The following is a 19,318-nucleotide window of genomic DNA, read 5'->3' on the forward strand; positions in this document are numbered from 1 at the left end:
GTAAAGATAAGAGGCAGTATGTATTCATGAAATGTGGTACATGTAGTTACTAGCAGATAACTCGACCGCAACAAAAAGCAGAAAACAAACATCACATACAGCTTCCTCGCGCCCCCACACTTAGCAGCTTGACATGGCTTTGGCCATTGGCCAGCCACACCACGCCACACAGCCTGTCAGCAATGCAGCAGCTCATTCCAGCAACATCCCCTGCCACAACTGTTATGAAAGACTTGCATGCAAGGTGCTGCGTTGTGGGAGGAGTTGATGGTCTCATTTGATTCAGCAACAGCAGGGATTGCATGCAACAGCAGCTGGCAGCATCGGCACCATCAGCACAGTTAGCCTGGGCACTGGTGGAAAGACATCCACTCCTTGGCATCACTGCTCCTCCCTGTGTTCCCCAGTATTACATCTTTGTGTTTGAACAGTCAAAAAAACCCAATGCTGTGTGTGGCTTGGGGAGGAGGGAGAGTGTTGTACATCAAGAGAAGCCCATCCGGTACAAATTCTCAGTAAACACACTCATCCTTTTCAGAGAAGGTTAATATGCAAAATCAGAGAAAGTCAGGAACAGCTCCACCTTACCAAAGAGAAACCGAGGCAGAAAGTGTAACATCCAAAAGCATAGGAAAGTTCAAGAGAATAGTACTCTCCCCGGCAAAGCAAACCCACAGCTCTCCTGTCACCATTTTGCCCATTTCCCACAAGCTCCTCATCTTCCTATGCTGCAGAGCAGGTGAGCGTCCCCCACTGCAGAATGTTGGGCTCACTCGAGAAGGGAAACTGCATTCTGTTCTCACTCAGCACTTGTTCCTCTCTCTCTCAGAGGGAAACGTGTGCCTCCCTCACATAAACAAGTAGAAACGAGCTTTATTCTAGCTTCTCTTGGATTTTGCAGCATCACATCACAGTCATGAAGAACTCCGTATTACCACCAAAGCTGGTGAGCAACGAGTCAGACATTTCTAACAGTGCCCCAAATGGGGCGATGCCTGTATTACAATGCAGTCACTGCAGGAGAGATGCAAAGCAGGCATGGAAAGGTGCTCCTTTTGCTGCTTTTTTCCAGGGTAAGATTCTTAGCCTGCTCAATTTCATCAAGTTCATTCTCATACAGAAAAGAGCAGGTCACAGAGAAGGGAAGCTAGTTCATGAAGATGCGTGCGCTCAGTGCAGTTTGCTTCTTCCCTTTTAGCACATTCTGTATGCAGCATAGGCTGCACAGCCTAATTACTGAAAGGAACAAGCTGAACTGATTTAGCAATAGCATAGCTTGAAGGCACAGTAAATGCAATGCTAGCTGTTCAGATAGGAACAGAGGGGAACCAACCGCACACTTGGGTATTTGTGCAGACAGTTTGGGCAGTTGCTGTTCTATTTTTACTGTCGTCGGGGGCTACGGTTCAATCCGCTCAATAGCTCATCTGCATTACTCAGACGCATCCTATGTCACTGCTCTGGGTAAGCACCACCACGGTCTACTCTGCATCACGTACGGCTGCGGGAGCCTCCGAGCAAAGAAAGGCAGAGGAGGATTGCTGCCTGTCAGCAAGAGAAATAAAGGAGCCAGAGCTCGATTAAGCATCTGGAAAATTACTGCAGCCTCACAGCTTTTGCTGCTTGCTCTCCGGGATGAGTCATCCCCGGTTGCCCTGGCAACAGTTATTTTCTTCCTCCTGCTGCTGATCAATTTTGTCTGTATGAAGGTCTCCTGAAAGCAGGAGCTGCACAGATAATGCAACAAAGTCACGAAACTCTTATCAAGGAGCATTTGCATTTTGAATGCGCTCGTCTCAGGCCTTAAAGAAACAGGAATAGTTGGGGCAAAGCAGGAGAGAGAAAACACTGTTTTATTCAACCTGCATATCATATCTATGACAGGCGTGGCTGACAAAGAACCTACTACCATTACTGCTAAGTAATGCCTATAAATAAAACATAACATCTCATCCTAGAAATCTACATAAGACATTCAACATCCATGTCAGTTGCTCCATAACCATAAGTCATGCTCTGAAGCAGGCATTTGCACCACCATTTTCCAGTGCACAGCCACAGAGCTGACCATAGAGCTGAGGTTCCCAGCCCCTGCCCTTATCTCCCATGCTGACAGGCAGAATGAGCCCAGGCAAATTATTTCATCTTGGAAAAAATCCTATTCGCCACTTTTCAAGTGCAAAGATATGGCTGAAATGAGATGAAATGTTGTTGCTTAGCAATACTTAGGACCTAAAACAACACCTATTGAAGTTAACACTCTCCCACCTCCCTCTGAGGTAAATGCAGATGGATGTCAGATGAGACAAGGAAGCCCAAGTCCCCGTCTACTCTGTTGCTATCACAAATTCTACTAAATATTTTTAGTGAAGCTAGTCTGATATCCCTTGTTTTCACCTCCTCCTTCTTATGCCATAAGTGAACATCCCCTGAAGGCAGCTTAAAATGGCTGCTGGGTAGGAGCCTGACCTCACTAGATCAGGGAAATGAATGTCACAGACATCCTCTTTGCCTGAGATTAGCTACAGGAATGTGAAAGCTACAGATAAGGCAATCCTCCCAGTGCAGCAGAAAAAGAAGTCAGTGAGGGCAGCGCTTGCGGTGCAGGGAGAGAGGAGACTATGAATTAACATGGAAAACAGTGTTGATCCCAAACTGTGTGCGTGCTCAAATAGTAGGCACTTGAACCAGGAACATAAGTCCTTCGGCCTCTCATATGACTCCCTTTTCAGTTATCCATTTATATGAGCTAGAGTTTCTATTGGACTGGAAGTGTTCCTATTTGGGACCAATCATGGACTGAATAGAGATCAATAGTATGGTGAACTAGCAGCGCTTCTGCTTGACTCAGTTTCCCTAATGGGGTTCAAGAAGCAATTTAGGCATATAAAGGCCTGAATGGCTTACAGATTACTTGTATACCAGCTTTTCTTCCAAATCAACTACCTGAAGGAAGAACAGTCAGTCACAACAGTGCTCTGATGGCAACTTGAAGACATAAAAGGTATTTTAATTGTTTTGGTTTTTAAATCCAGTAGACACACCCACCTTTTCAGTAGGAAACAGCAGTATGCCATGCAGTTTGCCTCCTAGACTGGCCTTCATCTTCAAGCAAAGGTGTAGGCACAATTTATGGAATGATTCAGTGCGTGAACTGTTTCTTGTTGCTTTTTTCTTTTTTTCCTCCTTTTGTTTGAGGGAACTATATGAAGGATAAAAATCTCAGAATTTCCACCACAAAAATTTCCAGAAAAGCATTCCTATCCATCCTGTACTCAAGCTCAGTAACACTCAAAGCCAACCCGACATTTCCTTCTCCAGCCAATAGTCATGGTAGAATTTCATTTCCTTTCCTTCCAGTACTTGAAGGGAGCATATAAACAGGAGGGGGAAAGACTGTTCACAAGGGTGGATAGTGATAGGACAAGGGGGAATGGTTTGAAACTGAGACAGGGGAGGTTTAGGTTAGAGATTAAGAGGAAGTTTTTCCACACAGAGGTGGTGACACACTGGAACAGGTTGCCCAAGGAGATTGTGGATGCCCCATCCCTGGAGGCATTCAAGGCCAGGCTGGATGTGGCTCTGGGCAGCCTGGTCTGCTGGTTGGTGACCCTGCACATAGCAGGGGGGTTGAAATAGATGATCATTGTGGTCCTTTCCAACCCAGGCCATTCAGTGATTTAATAAACAGTCTGCTGAAGAGCAGGTAAGTGGTTACTTTTGTGAAAAGCCATGGCCTGAGCTTTACCCTAGCTGCCTGCCCCATAGACAGAATTGAGAAAGCATTAGGGTGGTTAAAAAAAAAAAAAGTCCTCCTAAAGATCCTGTCAGCAAAGGGCAGATGGCACATGCAAAGAAGGGGCTGTGATACAGAAAAAACTGAAAATCCCAGAACTAGAGCAGAGGATGGGAATGGCAGACTCTTCAATGACCCAAAGGAGTCAAAGCAAGAAGGAAGCAGAAGTGACTGAGGAAGACCTGCAAAGTGTAAGACAACCTGGTTGGCTTTGCGTAGCACTTTGGCATATTCATCTGAAGAGATTACACAAGCTTCTGGGCTCTTGGGTCCTATACAAAGGTGCTGGACTATTTTGCTAACTGTATACAGCTTAAGCCTAACGTGCCCTTCTAGATCGAGCTCAAGAGGATGACAGTCAACAGGCTTCTTAACAAAAGATAATTTGCCAGGATGACGTTAGTATGTTTTTATTATTGTTAAGTGTAAGCCCCTTGTGCATACAAACAAACACCTTTCATTACCTGCACATTTCTCTGATGTTATTTACATCACCTGGAATACCTACAGAGAATTACAGTAAAGTGAGTATAATTTTAACAATATAATTAAGGTGCTAATGTTCTGCTAGAAAGCAGATAGAAACCAAAATTCTGTCAGAGGCAATAAAGTTACCAGTGAGGATCAGGAAAGCACACAAGAATACTTCATCCTATACTGAGTGCATGCTGATGTACACCAGATGTTCCCATAGGATTTAAAAAATACAAGCAGTACTACCTTTATTACTTACAATATTAGGAATGCATATCAGGAGTAGATTATCCAAAGCCTTCACTAAATTTACATAGGTGAGTAATGCTGAAAATGTGGGATCTTGTTTGTCCATGCAGACATGTTTGCACTGCCTGGGGCTTTGAGGGAAGTTCACGTTCATAGGATAACACAGGCTGGATGAAACCTTGTGGGAGGCTCCTTTTTCAGCTTGCTGCTTAATGCATGATCTGCTGTGAGGTCTCAGCAGGATGCCAATGGCTTGAATCCAATCAGATTCAAAGGTTCATCAAAACCTGCAAAGACTGAGCTTGTATACCCTGCTGAGCAACCTGCTCCACAGCCTGATTGTTCTCACAGGGAAAAGGTTTTTCCTTATACCCAGTCTCACTTTCCTTTGTTTCAGTCTACTTGAGCAGAAAAAAAAACAGGTAAATGAAAAGGAAGCTCTTTAACCAAGTCCCTCTGGGACATGTTCTCTGTAAGAAACAGTAACTCTTATAGCCCTCTGGGCTCCATGATGGAAGAGTAGCAGACAGGTAGCTAGCCATCTGAAAATTCAGTTTGTTCAGCAATGTTCTCTTCCATGGTGAGGGGAGGAGAGAGAAGAAAGGGGAGTATGGGACTTGACACTTACACTGGAACAATCTTTAGTTGTCACAAATAAATGCTGTTGACTAGAGACGGGGGGAAAGAAAGTGAATATTAGCTCCCTTCCTGAACTCATCAGGCATTTCCCAACTCACCTAAATTTCATTTCATGCTTTAAATTGTTTAGCATGTTGCTACGTAATTCCAGGCAGAATTGGAAGAAGGCTCCAAATCTAAAGTCTCAGAAGGAACCCCATGCATCCTTGCCACAGGGATATGATGTCACTGGTAAGTTTTCCTTAACACATTAAAGTTCCTTGTCCATCTCCAAAATGACACTGCATCATTTGTCACAGATGAGGGAAAGAGGGAAAAACACTTCAGCTTCCTGTACTATAGATAAAAAGTGTTATTAATTTCTTTGCATCATCCTGTTGAACACAGAGTGAAGATCCATCAGCTAATGCTTACCTTTGAAGGTGTCTATGAGCAAATTATCACAACAGTTTCCCTGACATGGTCAAAATTCAGAATGATTTGTAGAACAGACTTGCAGGAAAGGTAAACTCCACCCATTCGATCTACTGAATTTGCCTCAAATATGGAGCTAAACAACTGGAGACCACATCCCAACTCACGTCCCCTTCTTCAGAACACACGGAGCAGTATGCTTGGGAATTCTGCAGGTTTCCACTGCTGGTACTTTCAAACAATGGCCACCAGTAGTCAGTTACCAAACCACCAAGCAACTAATGAGATGTTACAGATATTTTATACCTTTGGAAGTCAAGCAGTTTCTTCCGGCACTTGAAACAGATAAGAACATTGATTTATCATGGAAAATAATTCCTCCAAAAGAAAAGGAGGGAAAAAAAAAGGGAAGCAGAGTTCAAGTTACATTTGAAACAAGTATTATGTAAAGAAATACAGAAAGCAAAGTACAGTTCTTTAACCAAAAGCCACTGGTACAAGTAGTTCACAGAAGATCAACAGTGCATAAAAATAGAATAACACCCAATATCATATGGCAATTGCCTTATCTGGAACTTCTGAAAGCCCTGTTCCAAGCCAGGTCATTTAAGGTGTATTCGTGTGACACTGCATACACAGTGCAAGAGGAATAACTACCTTAAAACATAATCAAGAATTCCAGAAGAAAGAATTATGCTTTATGGTAACAAAATATGCTTTGTGTCAACAAAGAAAGGATGGACTAGCAGTGGAAGGAGAGGTTATTAAAGTTATTAAGCTTAATCCATCTTTACAGCATGTAAAATTCACAGCTACCACAAACACACACAAAATAGATATGACAAGGAAAAATACACAGTTATTTCACTTTGAAAATAGGAAATATTTTAGAAAAAGTGGATTTCTCAAGCTTCAAAGTTTCCTATATGAACAGACATCTCTTAATACTAACAGAAAAAAGACTGGGAAAATTTAGGTGAAATAAATGTTTCCTTGTCCCAGGAAGATGACACAAGGGCAGGGCATTAGTACACAAGCAGCAGAGAGTAAAAGTAAGCCTACGTACAGTGAAGTTACACTCAGATTTCTCTGAAGAATGAGCAGCAAAACACAATAACTAGAACATACAGGTCATCTGAATAATGTATGATGTTCTTTCATTCCATGGGAAATATTTGTACATGAAAGAATGCTTTTAGTCTTATGAGACTGCCTCTTAGTACAGAGCAAAATTTTTATAAAAGCATTCCAGGAGGAAGATATTTAGATTCCTGACCAATACTTCCATTCGCAATTTTTTGGTTTAAATTTAGTGCTAGTGAAAACTGCCCTGAAGATTCTGAAAGCCTTACCTCAGTATGAACAGAAACAGCAAAGATTCCCAATGCTACCTTGTCAGTGGTCATTAGCAAGGAGAGGAGGATTTTGAACGCATTTAAACTTTGTCCATTTCTTAAATTGGTTCTTGGGGTTTTTATTAAGACTAACAATAAGAAGGCAAAGGAAAGCCTGTAGATTTCATCTGCTATTGTGCTAACATACCTACACTTTCTATTTGGACCACTGAAGAGCTGAAGAATGGAAGACTATTATCACTTCACCAGTCTTCAGCCCCACCTGGGCAAGCATGGGATACTTTTGCCTAGTGCACCTCAAGTGCCTAATTCCATCTTGCAGCCAAAATGGCTCGCAGTCTAGGTTAACCATGTCAAATGTTAGCATCTACCAGTGAAAACTCAGTCCAGGAACAGTGCTGATTTGTTACCACAGCAACAGAAGCTTGCACCTTCTTGGCTGCCAAGGACCATCCTGAAAGCCTCTGTACTCCACAATCCATGTAGGATGGGGGTACATACAGCCACTTTCAAGACCAATCAACTAAATACATAGTAACAGAATTGAAAGGGAAAAAAGATTCAATGTTTAGCAAATGTGAGGATGAATCCATTTCTACTTAGGGGTGCATATAAAGACATGAGCCAGAGGAGATGAAAGCAGTGAAGTCATTTTAAACAGTTATTGAGAGCTAAGCAAGCCAAAGGAGACAGATTAAATGCTCAAGCATAGTATATCACACACACAGCCAGTTCACCTACATCAGATCTGCAGTGCAGAATTGCACATATGATACATGTATCCACTGATACTCCTATCCACCAGGCCTCCCTTGAAACCAGGAAGGACTTTGAGATGCACAGGCTGGAAGTATTCTTTTAACTTATCTCTTGAGCAAAGCATGAAAGAAGAAAAGCACATTTCCCTTTAAGGAAATTCAAATATCCTCGCTCAAGACAGTGCTCCTTCTTCTAGGAGATACTGCACGCTGGCCAGCCAAACCCAAAAATGGGACTTCCCATAGCAGGCCAGGATGAACACTACATGTCCTAATACTTCCTCTGTCATCAACAAGCAAAGGAAGAATAAGAGGCTCAAATAAAACATGAAAGTTCATTCTCTTCCTGACACAAGCAGCCCAGCACAGCCAGTTCCCAGCTAGCATCCTATCCAAGGTTTGGTCACACTTAGAGTTGGCTCAACATCCCTAAACAGATACTAATACAGATACTAATAAAGTCCCTTCTGTTGCTAGCAGCCTGTAACATGTGAACTTGTGCAGTGCCTCTCATGGACTACAGAACCAGCCTTCCGTCCAGAAAGAAAAACCTTCCCAAGAAACACCAGTCCTTCAATCTATTAGCAGATAAGTCATGTTGCTCTATATTTGTCTTAATTTCTGCACCCCTACCCAGAACATCTGTATACTTCAATGCTTGCTATTCTTAGTGACTGCTCAGGAACAAGTCTACCAAGTAGAACACATTATCCCATCACTAAAAGCTGTCACCGTATAAAACAAATTTCCTGGAATTGCATAAATTATTCCCTTGACTGGTATGTCAGGGCTGCTCTGCTGATGATTTTCTGTGTCATTCTTTAACTCTTCCACGTTAAGATGAATCTGGACAATTCACTTGAACTGAGCCTTGACATCCAGAATGAAGACTACTTAAAGCAGAAGGATATTTATATCGAGTTGTAGAAGCAGCTCCATGAATGACAGTGTACAGCAGATTTACAGCAGTGCACCTATAGAGTTAAAGTGTTTAAATCCACTGCATAAACGTGTCACAATCTCACAGGAAAGGAAGACCTTCGCAGGCCTCTAATTCTGCTCTTTACAGCCACTGGACAGACCTGCAGCTGACCTACCAGCAGCAGACAACAAAAGCTGAGATTGGCAAGGGACTGAAAAGGGAATGTGGAGGCTGCCCCTCCATATGCGGCATATTAGCAGAGCCTGCATTTGTACAGCATGCTTTACAACCAACAACAGGTCTTCTGTTCTGAATTTGTCTAACCTATTTTGGATTCATTTATTTTCTGAATTTTACAGAAAAAAACAAGTTAGGAAAAAACAGGTGACAATGAGCTCCACAATTTCATTATGCGCTACAGGAAAATATATTTCCATTCACCAAACAGCAGTTTTTGTTTTAAAGTTTTTTGAGGCACTGCCTCCAGATGTGTAACAAGAAATTGTAAGTAGCCCTAACATATCAAAGTTCTCCCCCATATCCCACCACAGTCACCACTACCAGGGTGAAGCCAAACCTAAGCCCTCTTCTTACAGAGAACAAGAACAGCCAAAGGCAAGAACTCCGCTCTATTTCAATATTTTCTCTATTTCTTCTATAAACTTTGAGGAAGAGTTACTAGAACTGACTACAGTATTAAGGAGGTCGGTGACAACATCCACTTGCATTGTAACAGAATGGATATTTTAGGGTCTATCTTTTCCTACAATTACTTACTTTCTAGCTCCTGTGCACTAACTAGACAATTTATGAAATGCCCACAATGACCCCAAGATCTTTCCTAGGGAATAATAAATGATAGCCTGCACATATCTGTATATTTATCTGGCTGATTTTTTTTTTTTTCCCCCACAGCCAGAGGCATTAATTGCTCCACACTTGCAAATTTCCACCAACAATATTATCATCCTTATGGTTCAGGCCAGCAACGTAGACAAAAGTTGTTGTCTACGAATATGACCAAGACAAAAACACTCATCCCATCTGCTAATGAAAAACAGACTGATTTCATCTCACAAGCGTGTGCTCTGCAGCTCAGAAGGCCAACAGTATCCTGGGCTGCATCAAAAGGAGGGTGGGCTAGTAGAGAGAGGAAGGTCATTGGAACCCTCCACTCTGCCCTTGTGAGGCCCCATCTGGAGTACTTTGCCTAGGTCTGGGCTCCCAGTTGAAGAAAGTTGTGGATCTTTTGGAACAGGTCCAGAGGAGGGCCACAAAGATGATCAGAGGGCTGGAGCACCTCTCCTATGAAGACAGGCCAAGGGAGCTGAGCTTGTTCAGCTTGGAGAAGAGAAGGCCACCCTCAGCAAGTTTGCTGGTGACACCAAGTTGAGTGGTGCAATTGATATATATATATATATAGTAGAAGGAAAGGATGCCACCCAGAGGAACCATGATAAACTCAAAAGACAGGCCTGTCTGAACCTAATAAGAGTGAACAAAGCAAAGAGCAAGATTTTGCAGCTGGGTCAAGGTAATGCCAGATATGTTTACAAAATGGGAAAAGAACTCCTTGAGAGTAGCCCTGCTAAGAAGGACTTAGAGGTCCTGGTTGATAAAAAACTGAACATGAGCCAGCAGTGTGTGCTTGCAGCCCAGAAAGCCAATGGTATCCTGGGCCCTCTCAGAGGAAGGATACCCAGCATGGCAAGAGAAGTGACTGTCCCCCTCTATTCTGCCCTTGTGAAGCCCAGCTGGAATGCTGCATCCAAGTCTGGGGCTTCAAACACAGGAAAGATGTGGAGCTTTTGGAGAAGGTAGAGGAGGGCCACAAAGATGATCCAAGGGCTGAAGCACCTCCTCTATGAAGACAGGCTGAAGGAACTGGACTTGTTCAGCCTGGAAAAGAGAAGGCTGTGGGGAGACCTCATTGAGGCCTTCTAATGTTTGAAGGGAGTGATAAACATGAAGAAAATCAACATTTTACATAAGTAGATAGTGATAGGACAAGGGAGATTTCAATTAGATGTCAGGGGAAGTTCTCTACTGAGATGTGAGGTGCTGAAACAAGTTAGCCAGAAGGGTTGTAGATATCCCACCCCTGGAGTTGCTTAAGGCCAGGTTGGGATGGGGCCCTGGGCAGTCTCACCCAGTACTTGTCTAGCAACTGTGGCAGGGGGTAGTTGGGACTTGATGATCCTCGAGGTCCCTTCCAACCCAAACCATTCTATGATTATACAGTAATGATGGGACAGGGGGAAACTGTTTCAAACTAAAAGACGAGAAATTTATATTAGATGTCAGGTAGAATTTTTTTTTTTTCCACTCAGAAGATGATGAGGTGCTGAAAAAGGCTGCTCCATCCCCAGAGAAGTTCAAGTTCAAGGTTGGATTGGGCCATGAGCAGCCTGATCTGGTGCCTGATTTAGTGGTTGGCAATCCTACCTGCAGAAGGTGATTGGAACTGGTTGATCTTTGAGATTTCTACAATCCAAGCCATTCTATAATTATATGATCTTTTAGCCTGACTGGACTGTGTATAACTTGCTGAGCTTATATTTTATTCATTCCACCACACTTCTTGCATTTGTATGCACAGTGAGTTTTTGGAATTTCTTCTGCCACAGCAGTGCACTGCAGAGAATTTATACCTCTCCCTCTGCATGGGCAAGCAAGAAATAAGCATAATAAAATAAAGAAGAAAAAAAAAAGGAAAGGAAAAATAACTTTGAAATCACTCAAGTTCAGTGTATCCAATAAGAGTTAGGATTATTTTCACATTGCTGCTCTGGAGTTAAACACACTTAAGCCCCTGGTGGAATAAGGATACATGTCACACATTTCACTTTTGGTAGAGTACTACAGCTATGAAGTTCCCCTTCCCCCAACTAGTAGTAAGCTGAAATCATACATGCAGATACTTAAAGCAGAAGCTCATCCCAGTTTTCAAATTCACTGAACACCCCTGCAAAAGTGTATTTTTTCCCACAGCCTTCCAGCTCCAACACCAAGATCTTTCAGTCCCATGCTAGTCATTAAATAGCCATCTAACACCATCTGCTGGATTGTGCTGAAAAATATTACACCAGCAACATGCTGTCAGAAGGAACCATTAAACCATTAAGGTGCAAAAAAATTAAGGTGCCTGTGCATTGGCTTCGACTGAGATCCCCACTGCAACCCCACCTCCTACTTTATTTTTGTTTTCTCTCCTTTTTGAAAGGCAAATCTTGACTGTGGTTTCCTATTTATGCCAGCAACCCAAGACAGTCCTCTGCTCAAGATTTTGTACAAATTGTACAGAGGGCAGTACCATGCAATTATACTTCAATACAGCCATTGATCTGTAGTCCTGCTTCACCCCTTCCTGTTTAAATAAAAAGAACACCAGAAAAAGAAGCTACCCTGAAAGCAAGCCTTCTGCAAAGTCAGAGTGTAATTTTGACAGAGGAGTGTGGAAGGGACTGCACTCAGCTGAAAATGCAGTGCCTCAGAATGAGTCAGAGGCTGGGGATGCAGAGCCTCTGCAGCAAGGAAGCAGCCAATACTTAGCTCAGACATTAGCCCTTCATTTCTTACATCCTGTACAAAGGATGAAGCACCAGTTATCTCTTCATCATGCACAGACGTACCTCACAGAGATGGGCTGGGATATTTTTAGCATCTAATTAAGTAGCTGCCACTGTTGTCAAATGCAAGACAATAGCTATTAATTACTTATTTATGGCAGGAGACCACACCCCCTTTCTTGCTTCTTCAGGTCAAATTTATTTCATGCATTTCCTAGCTCCTTACGTGGCTGGATGGAGTGGCCAAGCTTTTTCTTTCACCAAGGTAAAACATAAGCTTGGCTGAAATTAAGTCACGTATAAACATTCTATGTTTGGAGTTTTCTACTTCCCACTCCTTTTTATCTCCTCACTGTTTTCCTATTTTCCTATTGAAATTAGGGACTAATCACACATTCCACAGTTATTAGACATCAGATTTGTTTTTTGTGAGGTCCCGAGTCAGCCAGACGTGGTGCTGAAGGACAAACTGTCTTTATTGAATCCCTATTCTGTCAAGTCACTGACAGCAGTGCCTGGATTGTACACTGCATAACTAACAATGCATCTCTTCCCTCATTTGGATTCCCTAAGCTCTAGGCTTTCTGGAAGTACCTCACATCACACAAAGCAAATCACACAGCACTAACCAGGTTGGTTGAGATAATGCTGTAAAAACCACAAGGAGCTCTGAATCAGAGGATCTCCGTAGCAGTAAGGGGAAATAAAGGTCATGCCTTATGCATCAGTGCTGCCTAAGGTGGAAGTCTACCTTCTGCTACAGACACAAGCGTGGTCATAGGAGGAATTTGTTGGTGTATTCCCAAGGAGAGAGAAAGGGCAGATTTTGAGGCATTGTACAAAACATGGGTAAGACTGCCTCAGAAATACTGCGTACAGCTCTGCTCACAAAGTTCAGGATGAATTTCAACAAAAGTCAGCAAAAAAAAAAAAAAAAAGAGCCGTAGGCATACATCACAGAAAACCTGCTACGTGAAAGGGGTGGGAAACAAAGCCAAACCTTTGCTTAGTTAGCCAGCAGAACTGAAGCTAGGGCTGCAGATTCAGTGTTCTATCTGCTCTAAGAGCAGCTTGCCACCAGAGGGGCCATCCTGCCCTCCGCATGTTCCTAGCGCCTCACTTAGGCTGAGCACTGGGAGCTGACACAGCTCATGCTGCTGCTGCAGCTGGGGCTGACAAAAGAAGCAGCAAAGCAGCATCTCCTCCTTCAGCAGCAGCAGAGTAACGCTGTCTTGAGACGGCAATTTAGGAAATACTGCTAAGCACTGCAGTTGGGAAAAAAAGGGCAAAATACTCCTAGAAACAGCAAATAACAAAAGAACAGACAAGCAACTTCAGCTAAGGGAAAATGCTAGCCCAAGAACACATCGTTATAAGTTGACTATAAATGCATTTGGGCCGGAAATAAACGTTAGCCTTCTCACTGGGCTACTAGAGACAAAACCTCAATTAATATGCCAATAAAATACTGATCCATTTATGTGGGAATGGAATGTTGTTTCTGCATTTGATATTAAAAAGTAGCAGTTGGTTTGAAGAAGTAGAACATAATGCATTTGTATTCTGTAACTTATCCTTAGAAATAGTGGATCTAAGAAGTAAAATACTATATATGTTAGTGGCATGTTTTAGAAACGTTATTACTGAATTATGTGATTAATTCTTTCTTGCAAAACTGTAATAGTTGTTAAATGCTCCAAACAATGTGTGTATAGTGTGTTAGGGATTAGAAAACATACTATAGAGCTGTTCTGTTAGGATAAGAAACTCTCAGCAAAAGAAAGATTTAGCAAACATCAAAGAAGTTAGGGCCTCTACACAAGGCCAAGCTGTCTCACTCCATGAGAAGGTTGGGGTGTGAAGGCAGGCACCAGGATACTCCCGTCTCTCTCCCAAGCTTATCTTTGTAGAAAGAAGGACAAGCAGATATCCGCAGAATAATGATCAGGTGTGGAATAGGATAATTCAATTAACTACAGATTTATGCTTATGCAGCAAAAATGTTTGTCCAGTGTTTCCATGTTTAGTGAAGCGTCAAGAAGATTGTGAACCTGAAGTACTCAGCCAATGAGGAAGGAGGGGAGTAAGAGATAAGGGAATAGGGAATAAAAGATGTAACTCTGTTTTCTGTGTGTCTCCTGCTTGCAGGAGGCCCACCATTGCAATTGTGAATAAAATCTGCTTTATCAGAGATACCATCCTAGAAAATTATTTGGATATTTCCTACAATTTATGAAATGCATGAGGTTTTCTTTCCAACGTCAGTGGGCAGAACATGTACCTGGAGATTCCTTCCACTCCTACACTCCTTGTTTTTGTCAACCCTTTTAATAGAAAAATCATTGAAAGCATTTAAAGGGCTCCAGAAAGTAGAGTTCCTGCTATAAGAGCAAAGTCAAAAAGCCCTGCTCTAGGCAATCCCAGCCAACATTTAAATAAATCTGGACAAAGCATTTTATTGCATGCTGGCAGAATATATCAAAAGCAACGTGTCCCTTCTGGAGATTTGACTTTTCAGGGCAAAGTTGGCTCAATTGACCAACATATGTTACAGAAATTGATTTTTTTTTTTTTTGTCTGGTTATTTATTGTGCAGAGAGGATCTTTTATAGCAGGGACAGCAAGGACCTGAGGACATTCAGACACAGAATATGGCCAGCTTCCTGACCGCGAGCTGCTGTCATGGGAAGGGTTACAAACACTGATTACCCACAGACACACACACAGCTTATCCCAGGGATAAAATTGATCAGCCTGGAGGCACTGCAGGGTTTTAAAGGAAGATGCTCAGCTGGTAAAACACATTCCACTGGCATGCTGGAATTTCACAGTCACTGAAAACCCGCCCTGAGAGAACTGGGTTTTCTGGTTCCTAATTACCAGCAGTCAGCTCAACTCTGCCAGAACAGGATCTGCCCAAGAGCAGAATAACTACTTTTCTGCACTTCTGTACTAGTGAACAAGCTGTTTCCCACCTATTTAGGCATGCTGGAAAGAGAAGGAAAAGTATGACCCTATGACCATGTCTTGCAGTCTTGCTCCTGGACCTGCTCACAGTCTGCTTGGTTCATGCAGCAAGCATGTGGCCAGGAAGGCCAATGGCATCCTGGCCTGCATTAGAAATAGTGTGGCCAGCAGGAACAGGGAGGTAATCGTCCCCCTGTACTCAGCACTGGTGAGGCTGCATCTCAAGTACTGTGTTCAGTTTTAGGCCCCTCACTACAAGAAAGACATTGAGGCCCTGGAACGAGTCCAGAGAAGGGCAATGAAACTGGTGAGGGGTCTGGAGCACACGTCTTATGAGGAGCGACTGAGAGAGCTGGGATTGTTCAGTCTGGAGAAAAGGAGGTTCAGGGGAGACCTCATTGCACTTTACAACTTCCTGAAGGCAGGTTGTGATGAAAAAGGGTCTGGCCTCTTCTCCCAGGCAAATAGTAGGATCTGAGGAAATGGCCAGAAGTTGTACCAGAGGAGGTTTAGGTTGGACATTAGGAGAAACTTTTTCTCTCAGAGAGTTGTCTGGCACTGGAATGGCTGCCCAGGGAGGTGGAGTAGCCATCCCTGGCAGTGTTCAAGAGGCGTCTGGATGAGGAGCTACGAGATATGGGTTAGTGCTTGCGGTACTAATAGGAATGGGAAGGCAGTTGGACTAGATGATCTTGCAGGTCGTTTCCAACCTTGTGATTCTATGAAGCACCACCCCTGCCCCAACCACCAGTGTGTGGGACATTGCCTGATTGCACCAAGCCTCCAGGAGGAGTGCTGGCACAGGAAGGGCAAGGGAAGGCCAAGGATGCTGTGCTTTTGTCCAAGCTGTGCTGCCAGAACACTGAACTATTTTATCAGCCATTACGAATTCACCCGGCCCAAGGGAAGGGGCCCAGCACCACAACAGCAAAAGATAAGACAGCTTCCTACAGGACCTTACCTCAGTCTCACCATTCACCCATACGCTTATATAACATCTGCTCTCACTCTCTTCCCACTTTGTTTGAACTGCCACAGTTCTGCACTGATTATGTCTTAGCCAACCAATATCCTCCTCCCAAGCACGAGCTGAAGAGGACAGAACAAAAGGAATTCAGAGATACAGCATCTAAGAACTAAAGTAATAGATGTCATGCCTGGGCACATGGAAACAGAAGCAGTTTTTTCAGAAGTTTTTTTTTTTTGAATATACACATATATCATATGATATACATACGTATTTGTGTACATCAGAATTATAAAAAATGATTTACTAAATGAATTTTGCAGTAAGTTTTAAACTATTCTTACCAACTTCGCTGGAAGAAAAAGGAGACAGTTGCGTATTTCTAACAGACCTAATACTTGTTTAGGTGTCTTTCCTTTCCCATACCCTCTACCCTCTCCTAAAAAAAAAGATTATCTAGAAAATTCAAAATTAAGACAGAAAGCAAGTTACAAGTCTGGCTGGAAACGGCAGCAGACATCTCAATTTTAGGAGTTCAGAATCCTTAAAATCAATTTTATTTAAGCCTTCTATTTTGAAATTCAGAGTAAACTGAACTACTGGCATTCATGTATCATTCTGAACATTTCATTCAAACAACACTTGGACCTCTCAAAAATATTTAAAAATATGAGTAAAGATGAACCTTCCCTGAAAAAATTAAAAACAGACAAACAAAAAGCCTTGACATTTTATAATAGCAGCAACGACGAACACTGGGCATAAGAACCCTCGCCTCTTTCCATGCATACACAGCTAATTTATCATATTATCAGCATATGCAATTTTAAGCCAAAACAGCTATTCATCATTGCATTTGTGACTAAAAGCCCTGTTTTCCCCAAAACGCAATTAAGAACTACAACAAAAGCACAGGGAGAGACTGCCCTGATTTAGAAGAGTTCACAGCACGAGCAGACAGGACAAACAAGACATGCCTCAGCAGAGGTGAAACATTAGATGGACTTATTCTCACTTCTCCGTGGTCCCCCCAGACACCCAGCAATACTCAGCAGCTGCCACCGTTGTGAGGAATAACCTCTCCAGAGTGCAGAGAAGGACAATAAAATAGCTTTTTCCTAGGGATGATTCTCTCTCTCTCTCTCTCTCTGACGTTTTAACTAGATGCACAGGACAAACATGAACTTCAACCAATGCCCTTCCATCAGAGCTATGTTTAGTGTCATCAATCCAAACATTCAAGTGCAATACTTGTAACTGAGATAAACCCACACACATTTGAAGCCATTTAGGACAGTACCAAGATTGCAGAAGCTCCCCTTCTTCAGAAAGGATCAGGTAAATGGCCATGGAGATTAGATCACTACAAACTTCAGGGACAGCAGGACTGGTGCTACTCTCTAAGGGTGTGCAGGGCTGTGATGCCAACAGGTCCCAGCACCAGCCCAGTGAACATCAGGCCATAAGATAACCCAGCTCCAGGAAAGCCAAACAACTCAGGAATAGAGGTGGGGTAGCAGCACCCCTCAACATAATCCAAATAGAGACAGAACACCCAGGCCAAGCTTAAATGCATCCCTTGAGGCTGAGAGCAAGGATATGGGTGGAGAACTCAATGAGATTCATCATTAAGGCTTATTAATACAAATCTGACAAAACCAAGGGTTACAGCACACAATCTTGGTTTAAATAAGGGCTTTTGTTAATACGTCATCATCAGAAAGTTACTTTTTTTTTTTTTTTTAATATTTTGTAGACTTTGTGTCTCTGAAAAGCAACAGAGATGCTGGAGTATAAAAGTACAGGATATAATTAAAGCAGACAGCAAGCACCTGGAAGATTCACTTCCTCATTCCTTTGCTAAGAATGGGAATAGCTGTGACACAAGTCACTGATCGTGCTCCTAGTATTTGAGGGACCTGCACAATTGATTTAGTGCAATCTGCAAAGCTCCCAAACCCAGCCCAGTCCTCTCAGCAGCTCTGAACACAGCCTGAGTTTCAAATTTACAATAAAAGTAACCATAAGGTGAACTGTATGGGAGTTCTTGATTTTTCACAAAGCAACATGGAAAGAAAGCTTTACATTTATGTCATCACAAAGGTGCAGTTTGGCTCCTTCAGATTTCTGAAGCATTTTTAAAAGATTTTCTGTAACATCATCCAGCACTGCAGACTACTTCCGTCTTGGAGATGTTTTGTGTTTTGGGAATGTCAGTAATATCTTATTCAGAGCTTAACTCTGAAGGTCTGTAAGCACGAGAAACATAGTACTACAAGCTGGAGATAAATGTACAAATTTACCAAAGCTCTGTAATTGTTATGAATAATAGCATGCCAGAAGACTCCACTGGGACAGAGCTTCATTTTACTGGTGCTATACATATACACACTAGGAGGAGGAATTTCTGCCACAAATCTCTTTAGATCTGCTACCGATATTTAAGAGAAAGACAAAATGTCCACTTACAGGAGATGTCTAATCCAACATCACGGCCCTTGAGACGAAAAACAAAACACACAGGCACTTGACCTATGAGCTTGCCAAGTCGTTTATGTGAAGTTCCACAGAATGTTTATGAAAACTCAAGGAATTTCATTCAGATAATTCATATCATAGCATATATTACTCTTTCTCTGCCAATTCCTCATTTAAAAACTGAGCGTCCCCTTCAGCTCAGCATAAAAGCACTCATGCTTCATGCTTCAGTAATGTCCCCAATAAGAGATTTTCAAATCATTCAGTAAGCACTGACATCTCTGTGGTAGGGATCGTTATTTATTGTTGCTTCAGGCTTAGCAGACTGTGACACACCACAGGAGAAAACTGGTGTTTTTCACCATAGGTGAAACCAGAGTGTTTCATTTAGCAGGATTAATTTTAATGCATGTACTTAACTATTAAAGGAGACAGAGTTACATTAAGGATCCTTTCTACCTGTATTTCTGACTTCCTTCAAAATAGTTCCACTGATAAACATGCCTTCAAATAGCCTCAACTGAATCTCCTGTATGGGGGGACGTGACTTTGTGCTACATACTATATGGCTAAAATATAAATACGGTTAAATACCCTCGGTTGTTGGTACTTATGTTAACAGCAGACAAACCAAAACACAGAATCTGAGGTGCTGCATGATTTATCCTAAGGATGAGTATTCGGATCTGGCTTCAGGACAAAACCACAGCTATGAGCTGAACCAAAAGCC

This window comes from Phasianus colchicus, chromosome 1, assembly GCF_987193195.1.
Source record: "Phasianus colchicus chromosome 1, bPhaCol1.hap1.1, whole genome shotgun sequence".
NCBI classification, from domain to species: domain Eukaryota; kingdom Metazoa; phylum Chordata; class Aves; order Galliformes; family Phasianidae; genus Phasianus; species Phasianus colchicus.